At 38.5% G+C, this 25,151-nt stretch overlaps 1 pseudogene; it reads left to right on the top strand.

The window, feature by feature from the left end:
• Nucleotides 1-10,000: 10,000 nt before the first annotated feature.
• The window catches only part of LOC137581662 (ubiquitin conjugation factor E4 B-like), a 37,071-nt pseudogene continuing 21,920 nt past the window's right edge, over nucleotides 10,001-25,151 (top strand).

The raw sequence follows: 25,151 nt of genomic DNA, 5'->3' as shown, positions 1-25,151 counted from the left end.
TCGCGTTCATCTGAAATGGCTTCACCAAATCAGATTGAACAACGAAATACACAAAACATACAAGAAAAATAAGTCATAAAGATTCCTATGACAATTATTGCTTAATTCCAAAAACAAAAATAGCTGATACAAATTCATATTTCAAGTATGGCTCAAAAACCAAACAAAACATGCATCCACACTCTGTGGAAAACACTTAAGATTGTAACAGCGGCGCGGTATCAAGTAACCGACGCTGAGCATGAAATATAAACATTAGAGTAAGCATTTTTAAGAACAATTGTCGCCTCTTAGAGTCTAAGAATTCTTTGATGTACACAAGACGTTTGTTAATAAAATCAGTTCATATTTTGAATTCAACGAATGAAGATGGTGTTTTAGTTTGCGGTGCTAAAATCCTCTTCATTTTGGTCCTTCGAGAAAAAAGGAACTCTGTAGTTTTCCCCCACCAGTGGTAAGAGACTCAGAGAATGAATCAGCTCCTTAAAGTCTGAATTCTTCTGACAAGATCAGCTAAAGGTAGCAAAATAAATTAACTCTTGTTTTCCCCCACCAGTGGTAAGAGACAGAGTATAAAATAAAAGCAAAATATTATTGCTTAATAAATTAAAAGTGCGTGCGTTCGAATTTAAAGGCAGTTTGGCTAGCGGAGCAACTGTAGTAATTTCGACGGCGGAGTGTTTTTTGTGTGTGGCGTAATCGAAGCCCAATAAAAAAAAAAGTGCGTGCGACCGAATATATAAAGGCAGTTTGGCTAGTCGAGCAACTGCAATAATTTCGGCGGCGTTAAAAAAAAAAAGAACAATATAAAGTTCGTGTGTGGCGTATTCGAAGCCCTAATATCGAAAAAAAAAAAACATCCTCGCCTATATATACACTATAGGCGGTTACAAGTCGACTGGCAACAAGAAGCAGATTAACGAGGCAGTTGCAAGTCGGCAACAAGAAGCAGATGAACGACGCATTTGCAAGGCAACAGGATAGTTGCAAAGAAGAGGCTACTGAAGAACAAGGAAATCTGGTGCACTGACCGGCACCGGTACCGCCTGAGCCCATAGGCCCAGGACAACAGCAGCAGATCAACAGCGAGAGGGGCAAACCGCCACTTTCGCCTGCGAGGGAGCGTCAGTGCAGCCAACCGGCGACGACCAGCTGATGCAGGAAAAACAAAAAAAAAAAGCAGTTGCAGCAACCGAGATTGAAGTGAACCGATAGCGCTACAAAGAGCGCCCAACAAAAATTAATAATAAAACTGTGCGCTGCGTCGCATAATTTTTTTAATGCACTGCGATGCATATTTTTTTTATATAAATTATAAAACAAACTATGTACAATTGTGCGGCATTAAAGCTGTTCAATTAGAGTGTGGCCTGAAAACCACACGCAAAACTAGGCAGGGATATATGTAAAAAAAAAAAAAAGTAATATACATTCATATATTCTAAGAGACAAAGTAGGGAAGTTAAAAAATAATACCCAAAATTGGTGATAAAAAAAATATATAACAACATTTTTAAGAAAGTTGCCCGTTAAAAAGTCAAGACCAAAAAGTAAAAAAAAAAAAAAGTGAAAATTTTCCATATACTTAAGTAAATACATATTAACAAAAATAAATAGATATATTGTCGCATACATATACAGACACCATATAAAATGTTCCCTACCAAAATTGAAAAATTGTTAGCGAAGCAGCACGAGTTGCATAAAAGGGTGAAGAAGATAGAAGAAATAGACGCTAGTAAGTTCACTAGCAAAATTCTTAATGAAGTAAGAGACATACAGAAGCAATGGATTAGTTACAATAACCAAATGCTAGAGAGTGGAGCAACCGAACATATCTATTTTACAGATGGAAAATATGAGGAAGGCTTAAATATGATTAATAGATTAATAGCCAAAGGAGAAGCAATCAGGCAGGGCACTGTTGATTCGGAGAACATTGAAGCAGATGCAACGATGTTAGAGAATTTTGAAGACAGCAGCGGAGAGTCGCGGGGAAACGCGACCTCCAGTAATGAGAATGCTAAGGTTAGCCAGCAGAAATTGCAAGAAAAGGTTCGTCAGCTGCAGGAATATTTAGACATGGTGAGCAAAGATTTACGTACGATAGATAATAGAACAGGCGAAATGTATGTTAAAAAAAATAAAATTCTTGTTCAGGAAGGTACAGATGTGTCAGGCTTATACAGTTGAGTTTATAGGTAATGATACGTTTAAAGAGGTCATAGAAGAATTAGAGTTCGACCTTCAGAATACCTTGGTAGCATTAGAAGAAAAAATAAACGATCAGAAAAGTTTGAAAGTTGAGAATGTTACCGTGAGAGGCGAACTACCGGTGTTGCCAAAGATTCAGGTACCCACATTTTCTGGAGAACCTAGAGAGTGGGACCTGTTTGTAGAATTATTTACGGAGTTAATTGAAAAAAGAGAAGATTTAAGTCTTGCTCTTAAGTTTAATTATTTGAAATCCGCGTTAAAAGGCGAAGCTAAGAGCATGGTAGCTCATCTATTGTCAGGTTCAGCTGACAATTATAGTGCCGCTTGGGAACTGTTAACCAAGCGGTATGAAAATAATCGGAGCGTATTTTCCGAACAGTTAAATCGGATCGTTGATTTACCGATGATCGACAATGAGTCCGCAAAAAGTATAAAGGGAGTGATTGACATAGTTAATGAGTCAGTGCACTTAATTAAAATTAAAACAAATTTGTCCGATGAAGTGGACATAATATTTGCACAAATACTACTTAGAAAATTTGACAGAGATACTCTACAATTATATGAGAGTCAAATTAGAAAAACAAGGCAGATACAATTGCTATCTGATGTCATGGAATACTTGGAGCAAAGATATTGTTCGCTAAGTGCCATGAGCAAAGAAGAGAAAAAACCATTACAGAAAACGTCGGGTTCGGTGTTCCAAGACAATTGTCCGATTTGCAAAGTTGCAGGGCATAAGGCGTATAAGTGCTATAAATTTAAAGGTTTGACACCAATGGAAAGGTATGAAATGGCCAAAGAAGTACAGATTTGCACAAGATGCTTGAACCATTCAAGCAATAAAGTATGCACAAATGAAATGGTCTGTTCATTGTGTAGTAAGAGACACCATACCTTACTCCATTTTGAAGAAAAACAGGAGAGAGTTAATACTTGTGTAACGGCACAATCAACACTGTTGGCTACAGCTCTAATACAAGTAAAAAATGTAAATGGAGGATATAAGACTCTAAGAGCCCTTATTGATAGTGGTTCACAGAGTACCATTTTGTCTGAAAAGGCGGCTCAAATACTAAATTTACATAAAATTAAACAATATACAGAAATAAGTGGCGTGTCATCAATAAAATCCAAAAAATCAAAATATAAGGTAAAAATAGATGTGAGGACGCGGAATCCACGGGATAAACTTCTTAAGGTTGAGGCAATTGTATTGCCAAAGTTAATAAAAGCTCTTCCATTAAAAAGGGTAAGCGTGGATATGTCAAAATGGCAATCCTACGTACTGGCTGATCCTACCTTTAATAAACCTGGTAAGGTTGATATAATAATGGGGGTAAACGTATACACCCAAATCATAAAAGAAGGAGTTACAAAGATTGATGGCCTACTAGGTCAAAATACTCAATTTGGTTGGATCGTCTCGGGATGCAACAAATCAAAAAGTAATAAATCTGTAGTCGCAACAACAATAGATGTCACAGGTTTAAAAAAGCGTTGGGAAAAGAAGAAGAATGGTAATAGTGAGGATAAATACAAGACATTTCAAAACAAACTCAACCACAAAACTCAAGATCCGCACTTGACTCCCCCGGCAGGACCTCACCTTAGAGGTAACATAAAAGCTGAGGTAAAAGAAATAATTTTTGAAAGTAAAAAAGAAATAAGTTTATGTCCCCCGGCAGGACCTCACTTTGGAGGTAAACTAAAATGTGGGGAAGAAAAAGTATATATCCCAGAGCCAGTACAAAATGAAAATCTTCAGATGGCAAACGGTAAATTAAATAATGATCATTTAAAAAATAGTGTTATAATAAATTCAGGTAACAAATTGTCCGAGTCTATAGTACAAAAAAGGCAGATATTGCAAAATGTTCAAAAAGGGGCAACATTTAAACAGAATAAACGCTCAAAGGTCAGCTATCAGCGAAATGTCAAAACGGTGGAGCAAAAGCCGAGAGGTAGAAGTTGTTGGTCTCCAAAGTCTCCACCGTATAAAAAGGCTAGAAGTCAGCACAGTAATACACATCAGGAGTGGGTAGATATCCCGAAACAAAAATTGTTAAGCATCGGGCGATATTAGTAAACAAATTCGGTAAATCATACAAAATAATAGGAAGTCAGTTTATAAGAAGGATAACATTGATTTGCTAGGGTTAACTTCTCTCATGTAGCTCGTCATGCTTCTTTAACAAGAGTTATCTTACTAATGACAATATTAAAATTAATTTGTATAAGACAACTAACTATTTAAATCAAAAACCAAAACGTCACATTTGGCGGCCCTTTGGCAGAATGTTTAAGAATAAACATCGCGTTCATCTGAAATGGCTTCACCAAATCAGATTGAACAACGAAATACACAAAACATACAAGAAAAATAAGTCATAAAGATTCCTATGACAATTATTGCTTAATTCCAAAAACAAAAATAGCTGATACAAATTCATATTTCAAGTATGGCTCAAAAACCAAACAAAACATGCATCCACACTCTGTGGAAAACACTTAAGATTGTAACAGCGGCGCGGTATCAAGTAACCGACGCTGAGCATGAAATATAAACATTAGAGTAAGCATTTTTAAGAACAATTGTCGCCTCTTAGAGTCTAAGAATTCTTTGATGTACACAAGACGTTTGTTAATAAAATCAGTTCATATTTTGAATTCAACGAATGAAGATGGTGTTTTAGTTTGCGGTGCTAAAATCCTCTTCACGGTCCGTTTGGCGCTTTATAACTTCGTAAGGGCCAGAATACGGAGGTTCAAGCGGTTGCTTGACTGCGTCAGTTCTGATGAACACGTGTGAACATTGATCAATGCCTTTTAAAATGAACATTCTTTCCTTGATATGATGAGCCGTGGGCTTTGGGCGAAGTTTTTGCATATGTTCACGAAAAGGGCTTAAAAATGATGTAGGTGTTGATGGTTTGTCCAAATCTTCAAAAAATTCATTGGGTAGTCGTAATGCCGTTCCATACAACATTTCCGCAGCTGATGCGTTGATGTCCGGTTTAAAACAAGTACGTAGTCCAAGCAGCGCAGTTGGCAAAAGTTTTGTCCAAGGTGTGCCGTCGTTGCACATTAATGCCGCTATGCCATCGTTCGATTAAACCGTTGGATTGTGGGTGATAGGCAGTGGTATGTATCTGTGTGCTGCCGATGAGTCGTGCGAGTTCTTTGAAGACAGCGGATTCGAACTGCGAGCCTTGGTCTGTTGTTATTGTTTTGGGCGTTCCAAAACGTGATATCCACTGGGCGTAGAAGGTATTTGCAATTGTCTCTGCAGTGATGTCAGTGAGAGCGACAGCTTCGGGCCAACGTGAAAATCGGTCGATCATCGTTAGGCAGTAGCGGAAGTTTTGATAGTAAGGCATTACTATGATGTCCAAGTGCACGTGGTCGAATCTGTTATCCGGAACGGGTATCTTCTCTGGTAGTACGTGGTTGTGCTTGTTGATTTTCGCACGCTGACAAGGGAGGCAGTTTCGGCACCATTGGGTAATGTTTTTGTTCATTGATGGCCAAACGAACTTCTGGCGAATTTGTTTTAATGTAGCCCGACCACTTGGATGTGATAAACTATGGAAGAAGGAGAAAATTTTGTACCGATGAGATTTAGGTACATACGGTCGGTTGTGTCCCAATGAAACATCGCAATATAATGACACATTGTTGTCGAATCTAATGCTTTTTAGAGTTAGCGATGAATTTCCTTCTAACAACTTCGATAATTCAAGGTCTGTGGCCTGTGCCTCTTCGATTTCAGACAAGTTTACTGAAGTGGGCATCCGAATGGCACATAATCTTGAGAAAGCATCTGCGACAATGTTATGTTCGCCTTTTACGTGCAGGATTGTCGTGGAGAATTGCGAAATATAGCTTAAGTGTCGAAGCTGACGAGGCGATGCTTTTTCAGGTTTTTGATTGAAGGCATAAACAAGCGGCTTATGATCAGTCCTGATGATAAAGGCTCGTGTCTCTACCAGGTGTTTAAAGTATTTAATTGCCTCAAAGACTGCTAAGAGTTCTCTATCGTACGTGATGTAATTTCGTTCCGTGATGCTGAGTTTTTTAGAGAAAAACCCTAGTGGCTTCCAGATGTCATCTATCTGTTGTTCGAGGGCCGCGCCGATGGCCAAGTCAGAAGCGTCGCAGGTTAAACTGAGTTTTGCGTCTGGTGACGGAAACGATAAAAGTGTTGCATTAGCCATGCTTTGCTTACAGTTCTCAAAGGTAGCAATGAGTGTCGGTGTCCATTCGATCTTTCGTTGGTCGTTCTTTTTCACATCTCTGAGCAATTCAGTTAATGGTGCTTGTATGTCTGACGCATGTTGAAGGCATTTTCGATAGTAGTTGATCACACCCAGAAATCGGCCAAGTTGGCATATTGTTTGAGGTCTTGGATAGTTAAGGATAGCATTTATCCGATCAGTTGGCGGCTTTATTCCACAGTCGTTGATTGTGTATCCAAGAAAGTTGACCTCTCGTTTTTCAAATTGGCATTTACTAAGGTTAATACTTAGACCATGGTTTTGAAGAATTTGAAAAACCGAGCGAAGATGTTCTTTGTGCTCTTCCAAAGAGCTCGACATGACGAGAATGTCGTCGATATAGCAGAATACAAAGTTAATGCCACGAAAAATGTTGTCCATGAATCTTTGAAAGGTTTGGGTCGCATTTTTTAACCCAAAGGGCATGTACAAAAATTGGAAGAGTCCAAAAGGCGTGCAGACAGCTGTCTTTGGGACGTCGCTTGGCTCCATGGGGATTTGATAGTAAGCTTTTACCAAATCGAGCGTCGAAAAAACTTTTTTCCCATATAGTTGATCGGTAAAATCGTTGATATGAGCGATAGGATAACGATCCGGAACCGTTATTGAGTTTAGTTTCCGATAATCGCCGCAGGCACGCCAACCTCCATTTTTCTTAATTACCAAATGAAGTGGGCTTGACCATGGACTTTTCGACGGACGACAAATTCCCTGTTCGATTAGAAGATTGAATTCCTGTTTCGCTGAGACTAGCTTATCACCCGATAGGCGACGAGGCCGATCCGCAACAAGTCTACCATGCGTTTCGATGACATGAGAGACGTCGTTATGGATATTAGTTTTCATTGACGGTTTCGTTATGTCAATAAATTCGTGAAGGATTTCCGGATATTTGCGTGGGTCTTCTACTGTCGATATGGAATGTTGTCGCGTTGCAGCTAAGCATCCAGGCGTCGAAAGACCTGTAATCGAGTCAATGAGAAGTTTATTTGCCAAATCAATGAGTAATTCGTTTTTGGTTAGAAAGTCAGCTCCAATGATGGCTACTTGGACATCTGCGATGATGAAAGGCCAGGTGAAACTGCGGCGTAGGCCAAGATTGAGCTCTGCAACGTATTGACCGTACGTGTTGATGATTGATTGATTGGCAGCATATAAAATGAGATCGCAAGGTTTGGTTTTTTGCTTGCAGAATGATCGTGGAACAACGGAAATCACAGACCCTGAGTCAATGAGAAAACGTATGTTGGAGATGCGATCAGTTATGTGCAGGCGTGGTTCGATACTGGAGTTGTGTTGTGGTTTGGCCGGTGTTGAGTGTGCTGTCGCCGACCAGCCCTTTAGACGACAGCTTTATTAGTTTGACGACTGGAAATGTACACAAGGAGAACGACATTTCTTGGCATCATCCCCAAATTTAAGATGGTAGAAACAAGGTTTGGATTGTTGTTCCTCCGTTTTTTTGGGCGATGAGTTGCTCCATTGCGGTCGGCCACTTGATGCGCTACGTGAGCGAGACTGAGCATCATGTTTAGGCGATCGAAATTGTTTTAGCTCCTTTTGAAGATTCTCAAACTTTACGTTGAGCAAACGTATGCTCTCTATAACATCTGAAGTTGAATCGTTAGGTGTTACAGAGCAAATGGCATTGTTGGGTTCCATCGAATAAAGAGATTTGCTTTCCACTGCTTCGATCATTTTGTCTGCTATTTTGGCAAGCTTGTCTAAGTTGGTCTCCTCCCACACTGTCAGCATTGGACGTATTGACTGAGGCATCTCTGCAAGAAGGAGTGTGCGAATTAAGCTTTCACTTGCCGGATCCGGCGCGAGGCGTCGCATATTTGCCAGAATTTCGGATGGTTTTGATCCAGATGCTCCATCGCCGTGAAGTAGACGTCTAAATTTTGACTCAGCCGATTCGGCGAATTTCTCAAGCAGGCGATTCTTGATGGCGAGATATTTGTCAGTCGCAGGTGGTCGTAAAACCAAATCTTCTACAGCAATGATGATCTCCTCGTCTATATGCACTGTGATCAGATCAAATTTGTCTGTGTCGTCGTCAATGTTGTGCAAGCGAAATAAGCGTTCGATTTGAGCGAACCACAAATGGGGGTTGTTTCTTGCGAATCGTGGTAAGCGCATGGGCGCACGTTGGTTGGTTGCCGCATTATTTGTGGTGGCGTTGCCAGTTGCATGCAGAAGCTCCAATTGGCTTCTGAGATCGTCTAGTTCCCTTTTCATTTCGTCCATCGTGAAATTTTCAAAGGGCGTCTCTTGTTGAAATTCTAGTCGTCTTTTTGGGAGCGCGCGCAAGTCGTAGCGTCTCTGTGTCATAAACCCGCCAAAAAAATTTATGACCAGTTTGACTTCGGATGACGAAATTTGCTAGTAGACCGGACAGATTCCCAGGAACGTTGTGTGATGCATAATATCACGTCGGGGTCACCACTTTGGCTACTCTGTTATTTACAAGGCAGCCATTTATCTTAAAATATATAAACGTTTATTGGAAGTCCGATCAAAGCGTCTTGACGCGTCTAGACAAGTTTTAGAAGAGAGATAAGTAGTGTTGACTAACTTAATAATACTAGTAATTCCGTTCAGAATTGGTAAACGACAAACAGAGGGCGAACCAGTATTTTCGGTGTCGCCACATTTTAAGAAATTTAACGCCCCCTAGTTTTGACGCCTGGTTAGTCATTCTACTTAAAATAATATCCTCAATCCTTTCAAATCCATTGTGATCCAAATAATCATCATCCTATTTTTTTCCCTCCCTAAGAATACCCTTTGAATATATACAATCGATAGAAATCCATGTCAAAAGCAATTGTAGGTGATTTTCAACCAAATTGTGGATAATATTGCACTTCTATCAAAACACGAATGGAACAAAGTATTGTTAAACTTAATTTTAATTATTTTTGGATTGAATTGCATTTAAGCACTTGATGTTGGAATTATTTTCGGAGTCATTGGTACCGACTGGCAGATTAGCAAAATTGATTACCGATAGCATGTATAATAATTTAATCTTTGTTTAGAACTAAGCCTACCTACTACTCCCGCTATCTTATGGGGTAATTGAAATGAATTGAGAGGAAATAACTCAATTTTTAATTATATCCTTGAATCGTTTAGGATGAAGGTTCGGGAAGCATACAAACGTCTCGGAGGAAGCTTAAATTAGAGATTTGCACAGCGATGAAAATAAAGTCATTGTAATAAAAGAGCGAGATTGTGGAAGGTGCTTGCCAAAGAGCATTCGAGAGGAGACTACTTTGCGCATGATGTCGTACTCATCCTCACTGCAGTATAAAGGATACATCAATGCGACCTTTCTGGACATCGAAAGTTCTATCTGCACTCGGCTCACATAATGTTAACAGCTGTTCAAACACAGGAAGATAACATCTCACTTTACTCTACAATTTAGGCCCTACATTCACTCGAAACCTAAGCAGAGACACAACCCAAGGAGGAGTCTTGCCCTACGAACGTGAAATATGGGCCCAGTGAAGACCATCGCCCATGCCGATGACGTAGTAGTCATCCTCGTCAATGGAAGGTTTCCGGATGTGATCAGCAGTAAAATTCTCCAACCCAAAATATACGGTGCAGTTCACTCTATTTGTTAAAACACATTGAAGTAAGAATATGGAAAGCCTGTAATGCCTTTAGTTCATATACCCTTTGGGGTAACTAGGGGTCTACATCCAAATGTAACACTGTTAACGGACTGTACTGTAAGTAAGTCGTCTCGCCGACTTCGGTATACCATGCACCAGGTGAAACAAGTATTTTAAATTTTGAAGACCAAATGTATTGTCTCGATGTTGACGCTTAAAATGCGAATAACGTACAAGTGGCCCATATGACACCAGGACATATCCTGTTTCGCGCGAGCCCAAGCAGAGAGCTATCCACCTCCCGCCCGACCGACCGTGGGACGCAGCCGAATATCGCACGGCACGATCGCGTGGACAAATACAAATAAAACGGACAAACAGATAAAATATTATTTGCTACAGCTAATTACGAGCTAAGTGTGCTAAGATAGAGGTTTTTACAAGGGGAAGAGAGGCTTCTGATCTGATTACGGGATACAGAAGATTGTAATCAGAACATAGGACTCGAAAAGGTTCATGCAGGGAATAGTTAGAAGTACAGTGTTTTAAGGATAGAGGAATAAAATTTCTAGTAGGTCTACGGGGTACAGATAGGTTTAACTGGTTCAATAGCTCAGGAGAGTCTATTTCATCAATTAAAAGTTTGTGAATAAAAATAGCACCGAGGATTATTCTACGATTAATTAAAGAAGGAAGATTGATTAAAAGAAGCCTACTGGAGTATGATGGCAAATTGACATTGCGATCCCAATTTAGACCGCGAAGAGCAAAAAGCAGAAATTGCTTTTGCACAGATTCAATTTTACTTTGGTGCGTCTCATATTGAGGTGACCATATGCAGGATCCGTACTCTAAGATAGGACGGATTTATGAAGTATACAGAATTTTGGTTGTGTACGGATTGTCAAACTCTTTTGACCATCGTTTCACAAATCCAAGAACATTCATAGCTTTACTAATTGTAGCAGAAATATGAGGATTAAAAGTTATCTTATGGTCCATAAGAACACCCAAGTCATTGATAATATCTAACCGCTCTAAGGGAGTGCCATTTAGATAATAAGTTGCTAAGTATGGAGTGCATCTATAAAAAGACATAACTTTCCATTTACAGCCGTTGAGGTTTAATGGATTGGTTTCACACCAAGGTCATTAAGATCGGATTGAAGCAGGCAAGAAGACTTTAAAGACTTGTCTTTAAAACTGAGGTAAAGCTTAACATCATCCGAGTACATAAGTACACGAGAATGTGTCACTACCAATGGAAGATCATTTATAATGAAGTAAGTAAGTCGACGAGTCGACTTGGGTATACCATACACCAGGTGAAACAAATATTTCAAATTTCGAAAACCAAATGTTTGTCTATTAAATTGTTTTTACATGTCTTATAATATGTGCTATCTCGCTCACTCTACGAACACACGAGCACTCTAGCGCCGCCACTAGCCAACGGCCAATTCTGGCCTTGTGGACCGCTTACTAACATACGTTCATACGCATATTTTGCACGTTTCTAGTTTCTAGAAATACATAGATAAGATTAGTCTGACGAATTTGAATGCGATAGTCAAAAAATCGGTTTTTTCTAAATTATGGAGGCGGAAGTGGGCGTGGCAAAATATATATATACTCTGCGCGCATGCTAAGCCAGTGTACATACTAAATTTAGTGACTTTAGCTTTGTTGGTTTTCGAGAAAATCAGTTTTGTTTGGGCTAATTCCCGTTATCCCAATCGTTATACTACATAATTATTTCCCAGAGCGTTGGGAGAAGCAATGGATCCAACTTGCAGTAAGAATACATTTTTGGATTCTGGATTATTGCAACGATGCCTTGAATTCTATTCCACTGTTTGCGAATTTATGTTGTACCAACTTAACGGTCGGCCCATTGAAGGGCCATTTATGTATATCCCAGTTTCCTCTGCAGCAACCCACACCGAGTGATGCGCTTTCCGCACTGCACGAATGGTATAACGATGATATAGCTGAATTTATATTGTTTACGATGCAGAATGCCATTGTGGATTTACGCCAGGGTGTTGATTATTCAATTATCACATGGCTATTGACTCATGAGTGTGCCTCGCATCTGATTATTTAAACTAACTCGGTCCCCTTGGTAAGCTCTGAGATTCTAGAAGAAAGAAACGACATCAAGTCAAAGCTCAGAATTCTGTGATAAGTTTAAAATAAAATACCATATTAGCCATTTGTTGAAATCTTTGTGGAAAGGTCCTATTTGTCGTCAGGCAGTCATCTGTGAATCGCGTGTGGGCAATCAGCTTGTAAAATTCGCCAATATGCTGATGAATCCTTGGAGAACTTGAAGCGTATACATCTGACGCAACAGTTATTGCCGGACAGACAGTATTTATGTAAAATGAGCGCTGATCAGCAACAGAGTCGTCTCACCCAATTGGCTGCAGATTAGCGTTGATCTGTTACACTATCTAACTAGTGACATCAAAGAACAATTTGGCGCGCTAAGTTGGTCGATCAACTTAGTTGTATGCTTAATTTTTAATCTAATACAATTAACTGGCCGCAAATGCTAAGATCTGAAAGTAAGGAATTCATCGAAATAGGGTTGGGAGCCGCGTAGTTTACTTAGATCTTTGATAAATATCTCCGCTTGGACTGTGATAGATTCGCTTAGGCCTTGGCTGCCGATGAGCGTTCCTTTGATGTGCGTATCTGCAATGAGGCGGCCTTAATAAGAATCAAACCTCTAGCGCTAAGCTCAGCCTTTGAGGTGGAGCACTGTAAGGCGTTAACGCTACGAGCCCATGAGATCTATGTTACCATTCAACAGACTAAAGATGAGTGTACCGATGCACCTGATGAGTTTAAGGATCCCTTGATGGATACTTTGCTGCTCGATCCAATGGTCGGTCTTACCCTCCGGCACTGTTATGGATCGTGCTATTATCACATGACCTTAGCTTAAAAGCTGCACAGATCCTTTTAATCGTCAGGCCCTCACCGAAGAGATGTTGATACCAAATATTGAGCTAAGCAGTGCATCATTGCATGGCGTGCAAAAAGGCGCGGCGGAATAAAAGGACCACGAATAAAAGGACCACGCGCGGTGAGTGTAATTTCAGTTTAGTGTGCAGTTTTTCTTTTTGTGTCTACCCATACTTCTTTGTACTTGTGAAATTGTGTATAATTTTATGGATAAATATTTATTTGAATTTATGTATAAATGTGTAAACTATGGAAAGATTTAATGTGAACGTGAACGGAAACACCTTTCATTTGAGAATTGTTTATTATAACTTATAAAACTAGAATAAGTTTCTCTTGACACAATTCATTGTGTTTGCTTTGTTTTGAAAATGTTCAATCGTTACGAGGGCTGCTAAATGTGTATATATCTGGCCTAGGCAACACTAATTGAAAGTGTTGCAAGGTGCAATCTGTATTTTCCATTGAACTGTGGTCCAGACGAGGTTATGTTTTTGGCAAATGGAAACTTGGCAAAAGAAAAAGGTCAAATTTTCCAATGCATCTTTATAGGTATAAACAAAGCAACAATCGACCGTGTGGGTGTTCGAGGAAAAATGGTCTCCTGATTCTTCGGCAAAACTGGTAAATTCCATGTGGTACACCATAATATGCCAGAAGTATTCTGAGAAAAAACGAACAAGAGAAGACATAAAACTTTTTTGAAAATCATGTTAAAACACAGGACAAATCGCATATTGTTATTGATTTATAATCCAGCTAATCCGGAATCTGCGATCAGTTTTTTAGGATCAGCTTTAGTTCTTGAGATTCAGGTACGATCTTGAATTTCGGTGGAAATGTAATGGCATGAAAGCCTTTTTGGCCTCTTGTGTGTGTGTGTGAAGCCTTTTTGACTCAAATGTGTGTGACTCTAAGAAACGAATGAATGTTTGTCCTTTCTTATGAATATCCTTTGAGGCCTTAGGAGTTCGCGCAAAGTTTTGGGAGAAAGTTGTAGCGGAAGGTGTTTTGCTTAAAGGAGCAACAATACATTTTTTTAATGGCAACTATTTGTAATTAAAATGCTAGAGTATTGGCATTGGCAAACATAAAACATAAGACCATCTACGCAAAACTCAGAAAACAATTATTAAATTGGAATATTTTAGCTCCCACAATATGGCACCATAATCCATTAATCCACATCCATATGATAAGAAACACTTTGATAAAAAGATTTGCATGTACAGTTATGACAATCCGCCACTAACTCCCAAGCTTTTACCCCACGAAACACAAAGAAGATGTAAAAGATAATTTGCAGCCATCACGCTTTTAATTGATTCGGATGAAGAATAATTAAAATAGATAACCAAACTAAAAAAAAAAAATAAAATTGGCAAATATTTACTTAAGCTACTTGGGTCCAAAACGCTGTTCGTACTATTCTCAACAAACGAAAATATAGTTGAGTTTACAATATTTCTTGATTTTATAGAACAAATATAGTTGAGAATACAATATTCGGCTGCCAGAGCAGCTGAATATTCCTCGAATTTATAATTTGAGTAAAATATTCGCCTAATATTTGGCGTTTGCAAACACTGAAATCCAGCTTTAGCCGATTTTTCCATTTTTCAACACTGAAATCTCGAGTAAGTCAATATTTACCGACAACCCCTACAATATCGATTGTTTTTTATCGATTGTTAATCGAAGCTTTGCCCATACCTAACAGTACACGTAGTGCCGAATTGTGTGACGCTGTAACAGTTGCTTTTTTTCGAAATGAGAGCAACAGCAACTTAAACTATTTTTTGTATTACTTTTCCCTTCCTTTACTTTTCTTAAATTTAACTTTTTTTAAACGCATTACCCGGTACGGTTAAGGAGCGAACAATAACTTCGACTTTTAAATTAAATTACGGTTGCAAACCATGACAGTTATGGCCAACAATCAACTATCTCTACATTATATAACAATGTCTAATTAATTCTAAAATTTTATTTCTTAAATACTTTTTTTTAGTTACAACTTGTATTTATCGTATTGCATCCGGTTCCCGCTTACTCTGAAGTCTCTCACCGTGAATTCAGACCTGAATTTTCACTTGTTTCTACTCGTTGTTGATCCGGTACGGATGGCAGTTGATCGAAGCTAATGGACATATCTTCACCTTTTCGGCTTGAACAGGTAGCAACATGGCCCTGTACAATTCGAGAATTCGCAAATGTTAGTAACAGAGTTAGGCTTACGTGCTGCATAAAAGGAACAGCCTAAGAATTTCATCCCATCAGCTTATAGTTCTGCTCCAGAAAGTGCAGATTCATCATCGAATTTGAAGTCTACTTTAAGTTCAACAATGATGTCAATTACCCAAGAGGAAGATTAGAACCTGCTATTGTAGTTTCCCCATGAAATTTGCTAATGTGATAGTATTGGATATAAAACATGAGATCCCATCCCAAATTTCAATCCGATCGGATAAATAGAACACAAGTTACAGTCAATATAAATCGGTTCAATCGCTGCCGGCAGCGCTGCTTGCTGCATACTACGTCATCATCAAATCAACAGAGCACATGCATACACACGCAGACGCAACGCTACATAAACTGTATGTGTATGAGTGCGTTGCTTTGCTTGGGGAATGAGGGAAGAAGAAGAACAAATTGTAGTTTGAAGAGTAAAATTGTTTTGTTTGTATATTGATGAATTGAGTTGTAAAATTATTATTGTCAAGGACTGCAAGGGTATATAAGCTTCGGCATAGCCGAATTTAACTTCTTTGATATTTTATATTGCAATCCTGCTAAATATGACTGCAAGTGGTGCTATTTTTAGTTTCGGACATTTGTTGAGTTTTTTAAGAAGTTTTATAAAAAACTTTCAAAACGTTGGATAATAATATAATTATTTTTTGTTTCCATTAGTAGCAAATGTAAGCGTTCAAAAACGTATTCAAACGTTCCTTGAACCTTAAACTATGCTTAGGAATCCTTTGAACACGTGACCTCAGCAAGTGGTGCTATTTTTAAGTTCGCAATTGTATATACACTTTATGAGGTCGGAAACGTATCCTTCTGGGCGTTACAAACATCTGACCAATTTCATAACATCCTCTGCAAGGGTATATCCGCCTGTAACAACAAAAAGTTCTGCCGTCTGCTGAAGCAATTTTCTATAAGCTTCGCAGACTATAGAAACGTAGGCTGTCTAGGCTCTAGAGTGAAGCGGTTTCACCAAACAACTTACCTATTAATGACTAGAATCACATTCAGCGACAGAGTTTGTAAAAAAAAAAACTTGTAATTTTAAACTAACCCAAAAGATCTCTACGGCAGGATATCAAGTGGCCGACGCCGTACCTAAAATATTGAATTATAAAATCGAGGAGTATTCGAGGAGTGTAGTTAAAGCGCGTTTTGGGCCCGAGTAACTTAAGTAAATAGGTTTAAATAGTTTGGTAACCAATTAAAAAGTCAGCCTAAATGTACGCAAATGATTTCAACTACTTTTCCCCAACCGCCCCCTAGCGAATATTGCCCACAGAGAGAGCACACTGCCGCCAACAGGAGCTATCCAAGTTTCGATTCAATTTCAACAAAATACGATATATGAATACGATAAACGAAAATGTTAACAGAGAAAGATGCCTGATGGGAATTTGCTACTCGGCTCTTGAATCGGCGCAGTTTGTTTATTATGAGATATAGCACATGCCGTTAATATAGTTGGTTCAAGAACTTCTACTTTGACAAATCGAATAGCCCCGGCCCTCTGGTTGTAATACATTTTGATTTGAATTCTTAAGAAATTTAACGCCCCCTAGTTTTGACGCCTGGTTAGTCATTCTACTTAAAATAATATCCTCAATCCTTTCAAATCCATTGTGATCCAAATAATCATCATCCTATTTTTTTCCCTCCCTAAGAATACCCTTTGAATATATACAAGTAATCCAGTAATCCAAGAAATCCATGTCAAAAGCAATTGTAGGTGATTTTCAACCAAATTGTGGATAATATTGCACTTCTATCAAAACACGAATGGAACAAAGTATTGTTAAACTTAATTTTAATTATTTTTGGATTGAACTGCATTTAAGCACTTGATGTTGGAATTATTTTCGGAGTCACTGGTACCGACTGGCAGATCAGCAAAATTGATTACCGATAGCATCTATAATAATTTAATCTTTGTTTAGAACTAAGCCTACCTACTACTCCCGCTATCTTATGGGGTAATTGAAATGAATTGAGAGGAAATAACTCAATTTTCAATTATATCCTTGAATCGTTTAGGATGAAGGTTCGGGAAGCATACAAACGTCTCGGAGGAAGCTTAAATTAGAGATTTGCACAGCGATGAAAATAAAGTCATTGTAATAAAAGAGCGAGATTGTGGAAGGTGCTTGCCAAAGAGCATTCGAGAGGAGACTACTTTGCGCATGATGTCGTACTCATCCTCACTGCAGTATAAAGGATACATCAATGCGACCTTTCTGGACATCGAAAGTTCTATCTGCACTCGGCTCACATAATGTTAACAGCTGTTCAAACACAGGAAGATAACATCTCACTTTACTCTACAATTTAGGCCCTACATTCACTCGAAACGTAAGCAGAGACACAACCCAAGGAGGTGTCGCCCATGCCGATGACGTAGTAGTCATCCTCGTCAATGGAAGGTTTCCGGATGTGATCAGCAGTAAAATTCTCCAACCCAAAATATACGGTGCAGTTCACTCTATTTCATAAAACACATTGAAGTAAGAATATGGAAAGCCTGTAATGCCTTTAATTCATATACCCTTTGGGGTAACTAGGGGTCTACATCCAAATGTAACACTGTTAACGGACTGTACTGTAAGTAAGTCGTCTCGCCGACTTCGGTATACCATGCACCAGGTGAAACAAGTATTTTAAATTTTGAAGACCAAATGTATTGTCTCGATGTTGACGCTTAAAATGCGAATAACGTACAAGCGGCCCATTTGACACCAGGACATATCCTGTTTCGCGCGAGCCCAAGCAGAGAGCTATCCACCTCCCGCCCGACCGACCGTGGGGCGCAGCCGAATATCGCACGGCACGATCGCGTGGACAAATACAAATAAAACGGACAAACAGATAAAATATTATTTGCTACAGCTAATTACGAGCTAAGTGTGCTAAGATAGAGGTTTTTACAAGGGGAAGAGAGGCTTCTGATTTGATTACGGGATACAGAAGATTGTAATCAGAACATAGGACATGAAAAGGTTCACGCAGGGAATAGTTAGAAGTACAGTGTTTCAAGGATAGAGGAATAAAATTTCTAGTAGGTACAGATAGGTTTAACTAGTTCAATAGCTCAGGAGAGTCTATTTCTTTAATTAAAAGTTTGTGAATAAAAATAGTACCAAGCATTATTCTACGATTAATTAAAGAAGGAAGATTGATGATTAAAAGAAGCCTACTGGAGTATGATGGCAAATTGACATTGCGATTTTGCACAGATTCAATTTTACTTTGGTGCGTCTCATATTGAGGTGAACATATGCAGGATCCGTACTCTAAGATAGGACGGATTTATGAAGTATACAGAATTTTGGTTGTGTACGGATTGTCAAACTCTTTTGACCATCGTTTCACAAATCCAAGAACATTCATAGCTTTACTAATTGTAGCAGAAATATGAGGATTAAAAGTTATCTTATGGTCCATAAGAACACCCAAGTCATTGATAATATCTAACCGCTCTAAGGGAGTGCCATTTAGATAATAAGTTGCTAAGTATGGAGTGCATCTATAAAAAGACATAACTTTCCATTTACAGCCGTTGAGGTTTAATGGATTGGTTTCACACCAAGGTCATTAAGATCGGATTGAAGCAGGCAAGAAGACTTTAAAGACTTGTCTTTAAAACTGAGGTAAAGCTTAACATCATCCGAGTACATAAGTACACGAGAATGTGTCACTACCAATGGAAGATCATTTATAATGAAGTAAGTAAGTCGACGAGTCGACTTGGGTATACCATACACCAGGTGAAACAAATATTTCAAATTTCGAAAACCAAATGTTTGTCTATTAAATTGTTTTTACATGTCTTATAATATGTGCTATCTCGCTCACTCTACGAACACACGAGCACTCTAGCGCCGCCACTAGCCAACGGCCAATTCTGGCCTTGTGGACCGCTTACTAACATACGTTCATACGCATATTTTGCACGTTTCTAGTTTCTAGAAATACATAGATAAGATTAGTCTGACGAATTTGAATGCGATAGTCAAAAAATCGGTTTTTTCTAAATTATGGAGGCGGAAGTGGGCGTGGCAAAATATATATATACTCTGCGCGCATACTAAGCTAGTATACATACTAAATTTGGTGACTTTAGCTTTGTTCGTTTTTGATAAAATCAGTTTTGTTTAATTTGCGCGGGCGGAAGTGGGCTTGGCAAAATTTTTAAATAGCCAGTTTCTGTGCGTTTATTAAACTAGTCTGCATACCAAATTTGATGTCTCTAGCTATTATACTTTTTAAGAAAAACAGTTTTATATATACTTTATAGGGTCGCAGAAGCTTCCTTCTGCCTGTTACATACATTTTGGCGACTTTAATATACCATTTCACCCTATGGGTGTATGGTATAAAATTATTATTTTGAATAGTGTTTCCCCATATTTGTGATTTGCCGTTAAGATCTCCTCCTATGATTGCTAAACCATTAGTCTGGTTTGCCCTCATTAGAATATCTTTGCATCCTTTCTCAAAAAGATCATCATTAAAACTTTCTTAGTGGACACTGAAATTACCTCTACTTCACTAATGCAATTTAATTGCGTAAATTTTATATATTTTTTTAGATATATGTATGCCTACTCCACCATATCCATCTGCTCTGGGGTTGCAAATAAAGTTGTCATTCGCTAAACTACAATTAGCATTATTTGTAACCCAGATTTCAGATATAATCGCTATATCAATGTCGTTGTTTATTAAAAATATTTCTAGTAGATGTTTATTATTGTTATGTGTTAAGCTCTGTATATTGTACTGTAGAATCTTCATATGTCTATTATAATAAGATGTTAAGTGTAAGGCACTAAGTAAGGATTAAGGATTGAATTGAATTAAGTTGGTTTATTTTTATAATACCTATCTATTTTTGTGTTAGTTTGTGCGATTCTATTTCTTAGTGTCTCTAAAAATTTATGGTGGTCTGAATTTAGTTGAATGTTCGGATTAGTTATAAATGAGGAGATGTCTATAGCCAGCTGTGATTAGCCTTCTTCTGCCATTTCAAGAGCAGAGGGGCTGTCAGTAAGCTGATTAGATTGGGATGTAATGGGTGGGAGTGTTGGTTTAAATCTGTTGTTTGCATGTGTGTTATTTCTCATTTAAAGTAATTTTGTGTTCATTTAGAGTCGCTTTCCAGGTACTCATTGTTTCAGAAGAGCTTCTCTCTTCGTTTCGTCTGTTTTGCATGTTTCCTAATGTTTTATTGTATGTGATGTGAGCGTGTAGTTGTTCTGTTGATAATTTTGTGTTGTTCTGCAGAATTGGGGTTGTAGATGTCTTTTGCCATGTTGGAATGGCAAACTGTGTTGTATCATTAGTGCCTATCGTATTTTGTCTTTGGAAAAGAGCTGGATATCTAATTTTTACCTCATTTCTGGATAGATTCTCCATTGTCATACATTTCTGTATGGCAAATGCTCTCTTGCGAGCTGGGCAGTCGATTGAGGTAGCTTGGTGGTTTTCTTTGCAATTGATACAAATAGTTTGTGTGCAGGTTTCTTCTTTATCATGTGACAGTGAGCATTTGCTGCACTTTTGGTCTAACTGTTTGCAGTGCTGCGCAAAGTGATTAAATCTGAAGCATCTGTAGCATTGACTAAAAGGTACAAAAGGACTTACTGGAACTTTTGACTATAGGAAAGTTATTTCTGTTGGTATTTGAGATCCTTTAAAAACTATTTTAACTCTAGATGTTGCAACTAGATTGTCCTTCTCCTTTCTACGCACACGAATAATCTCGTGTATGTCCACTGGTGCTGAGATATACTCCTTAAGTTCTTCGTCTGCGAATCTTGTGGGGATCTGGAATATGATTCCAGGTTTGTATAGGAAATGCTTTAGTAACTTGGGCGATTAAAATTCTACCTTGCAACGTCCATATACTATTTTATTGACAGCTATTGTGTCTTTGACTTTTAGTTTAAACAAAACTTCATTTAGCTCTAATGGATTAATTGGTAATCTGCATTTACTGCTCTCTTTGTTATTTTCATCTACTCTGTCTGCATACACCACAAATGGTCCCTTGTGTGTGTTGTTATAATATGGCAAATCGGCTTTTTGCTTCTGCTTTTGCTGTCAGATTTTCTGATTTCGGTTTTTTGCTTCGACTATTCATAGTTTTCGAAGCAGAAGCCTCAGCACACAGAAAAACTGTCGACAGTTTTCGCAGTTTTCAAACCCTGAATTACACTCACCGCTCGTGGTCCTTAACTTTTAATCCGCCACGCCTTTCTACACGCCATGCATCGATGCACTGCTTAGCTCAATATTTGGTATCAACATCTCTTCGTTGAGGGCCTGACGATAAAAGGATCTGTGCAGCTATTAAGCAAAGGTCATGTGATAATAGCACGATCCTAACAGTGCCGGAGGGTAAGACCGACCATTGGATCGAGCAGCAAAGTATCCATCACGGGATCCTAAAACTTATCAGGTGCATCGGTACACTCATCTTCAGTCTGTTGAATGGTAACATAGATCTCATATAGGAGACGCTCATCTGTAGCCAATTGGGTGAGACGACTCTGTTGCTGATCAGCTCTCATTTTACTTAAATTCTGTCTGTCCGTCAATAACTGTTGCGTCAGATGTATAAGTTAATATAGTTCTTTAACTAATTTGGATCGACCGATTCCGTTTATTTGTACATAAAAGACTAAAACTAAAAGTACAAAGTGTTCTTATGCTAAGCTAGCCCTGACCTATAATCGCTGTGTCAGCAATTATGCTGCATGGATCAAGTTCGTCGCGACGTCCGCGCGTGTAGCGTTGTCAGCGGAGAAGCGATTGCATGGGAAGCAGAAATATAGTTGCAGGTTTGCTGCCCATGCAGAATTTAGGCCGATGACTTGTGTTAACTTATATACCAAACCCAATGAGGTGTAAAACTTGCCAGCTGCTTGGCCATACAGCTAAACACTGCAATAATGAACCACTTTGTGGTAATTGCGCTTTACCTCCCCATTCGCCTGATAACTGCACACAAACGAAATGCGTCAACTGCTCAGAAGATCACCCATCTTACTCTCGCCAATGCCCCAAATATCAGCAGCAAAGAGAAATTTTGAAAATTAAGACAGCAAAAAAATGTACAATGCGCGAAGCTAAGTTAATCTTCAATGCAACAACAACAAAGCAATCCAACCCTTCTTCCTACGCTGCAGTGACGATGGCTGGACACAATAGAAACGAAAAAACATCTGATCAAAATAACAACAAAAACTACAACTCAAGCCCAAATCACAACAAACTAAGCAAAGATAAGACAATTACTGTCACAAATGAAGGAACAACAACAACATCATCAAACACCTCTATGCCGCTATCTTATCAGCAAAAACAACACGAAAATAACAAAAACGCATCAGCCGATTTTGACTATGCTACTCTGGGCTGCTCGCCTAAAACCACTGAATATTTAAAACAACCCCAAACTAACAAAATTACCAAATTCTCTAACACAAACCTCCCAACTACCTCCACAAATTTAACTCAAAAAGAATATAACACCACATCAGAAGAGTCTATGGAGGACTCTGATACGTAATTAGATATAAACTTTTTCCACTGCATATAGTATCCACTTTACGCCTTCCAAATAATGACCCTTACAATTCTGCAATGGAATATAAACGGTTATTTCAACAATTACATCGATCTAGTATTAATTAAACAAGCAAAACCGGATATTATATGCCTACAAGAGACTAATATCAAATCTAACAATACTAATGTTGCAACTCCCAAACCATTTATTGGTTATTTTTTCAATAACTCTCCCAATCACCATGCGAAGCATGGCGTGGGTATACTTATACGTCAAAACATCCCACACAAAACTCTCAACATAATCTCGATCACTTGCTCCATGGGCATCGAGGTTTTATCCCACCCTAATATTATAATATTTAATTCCTATATACCCCCCAACCAAAGACTAATAGCCTCAGATTTAATAAATATTGTAGAGTCAGCTCTTAAGCCTATAGTCTATGTCGGGGACTTCAATGCTTGGAGTCCTCTTTGGGGGGTCCAGCTCTCACAATCCCAAAGGTTATCAAGTTGAAGATCTCATAGTCAAAACAAACTTAGCTATTTTAAATGACGGCTCTGCCACCCACCATTCAACTCACAACTCTTTTACTAACATTGATCTGAGTATGACTTCCGTATCGCTAGTACCATACAGCAAATGGTCCATTTCCCAAAATTTACGCGGGAGCGATCATTTTCCTATTACTATTAACCTTCTGACTCATTTAAAACCTGAAAAGGTTCCACCTATAATTAGGTTCAAAACTGACTACGCCAACTGCAATATCTTCCAATCGGTTTATAAAAAACACTTCCAGTTCCCTTCGACCAACGACTTGAACCTCTTCGTTGCCAGAATTACGAAGCCAACGTATCCATTCCACAAAGCAATCCTAAAAAACAGATAAGAAACCATGTTTGGTTCAGCCCAAGTCTCCAAGATCTTAGAAAACAAAAGCAGACTCTCTGGCATAACTATAAAACCATTCGAAACTCCACCAATTTAGTAGCCTACAAAAAAGCGAGAGCCCTGTTTAAAAGAGAAGCTATTAGAGATAAACGAGATTCTTTTTGCAATTTTACTTCTAACATTAACCCACTTTCCACAACAAAAAAATTATGGGCGGATATAAACAAATTAAAATCGGAATTTTCCCAGGGCCTCTTAAATCCATCAGAGATAATAATGTTGAGCTACAAAATTCGGTTGATATTGGTAATGCTTTTGGAGCTATGTGGTCCAATTATTCCAGCGATGAAAACTTCTCTAATGTGTATAAAGTAAATAAAGAAAACTTCCTCTCTCTAGCATACTCGCCCAATCACATTTCCGCAGATGCTAAGTATCATGATGCTCAGATCACATCCCTGCAGCACGCTAAGGGGAAATCTCCTGGTTATGACCGCATCTCATACCCTATGCTTCGAAACTTGCCAATAGAAGGAAAGCAAAGATTGCTAGAAATTTACAACAAAATGTTAGATGCTATCCGCATACATGGAGAACGGCCATAATAATCCCAATCCCTAAGCCAAACAAACCTTCCCACGAATTATGATCCTTCCGTCCCATATCCCTACTCTCTTGCTTGAGCAAAACACTGGAAAAAATTCTTGCCAAAAGGATCTTGTGGTTTATTAGCAAAAATAAACTTATCAGCCCCAACCAAACTGCATTCAAACAACAACACAGTACCATGGACTCACTATTGCATATCCATCATTACGCGTCAGATGCTCTTTCCACCAAAAATCATGTGACCATTCTGGCTACTGGCTAGTGAAGGCTTTCATGACCAAGCGATCCATCCGTGTTAGAGGTAATAATACTTTAACTAATTTCTATGCATTACACAACGGCATTCCACAAGGATCACCACTCTCAGTGGTATTGTTCATGATTGCCTTCCACTCCCTAGACAATATAATACTAAAACACAAAAAAATACAACTCTCCGTTTACGCGGATGATGCTATAATATACAGCAACTGCAAAAATACAAATTCACTATTTCTTACTTTTAAACAAATACTCATGGATATCGTTGAATGGGGTAATTTCTCAGGGGCCACTCTTGCCTTAAACAAATGTAAATTATTTCATATTTGTAAAAAACATCGTTGTACATATCCAACTCTAACTGTAAATAACACAACATTAGAATATACATCTAGTCTTAAAGTTCTCGGCCTTACACTCGACAGTCGACTTACACTTAAGCAACATTGTTTTAATCTTAGAGAT

The sequence above is a fragment of the Drosophila tropicalis genome, unplaced genomic scaffold (genome assembly GCF_018151085.1).
Source record: "Drosophila tropicalis isolate 14030-0801.00 unplaced genomic scaffold, ASM1815108v1 contig_854, whole genome shotgun sequence".
Lineage (NCBI taxonomy): Eukaryota > Metazoa > Arthropoda > Insecta > Diptera > Drosophilidae > Drosophila > Drosophila tropicalis.
The sequence above is the reverse complement of the archived record's forward strand: the minus strand, read 5'-3'. Positions and strand labels throughout refer to the sequence as shown.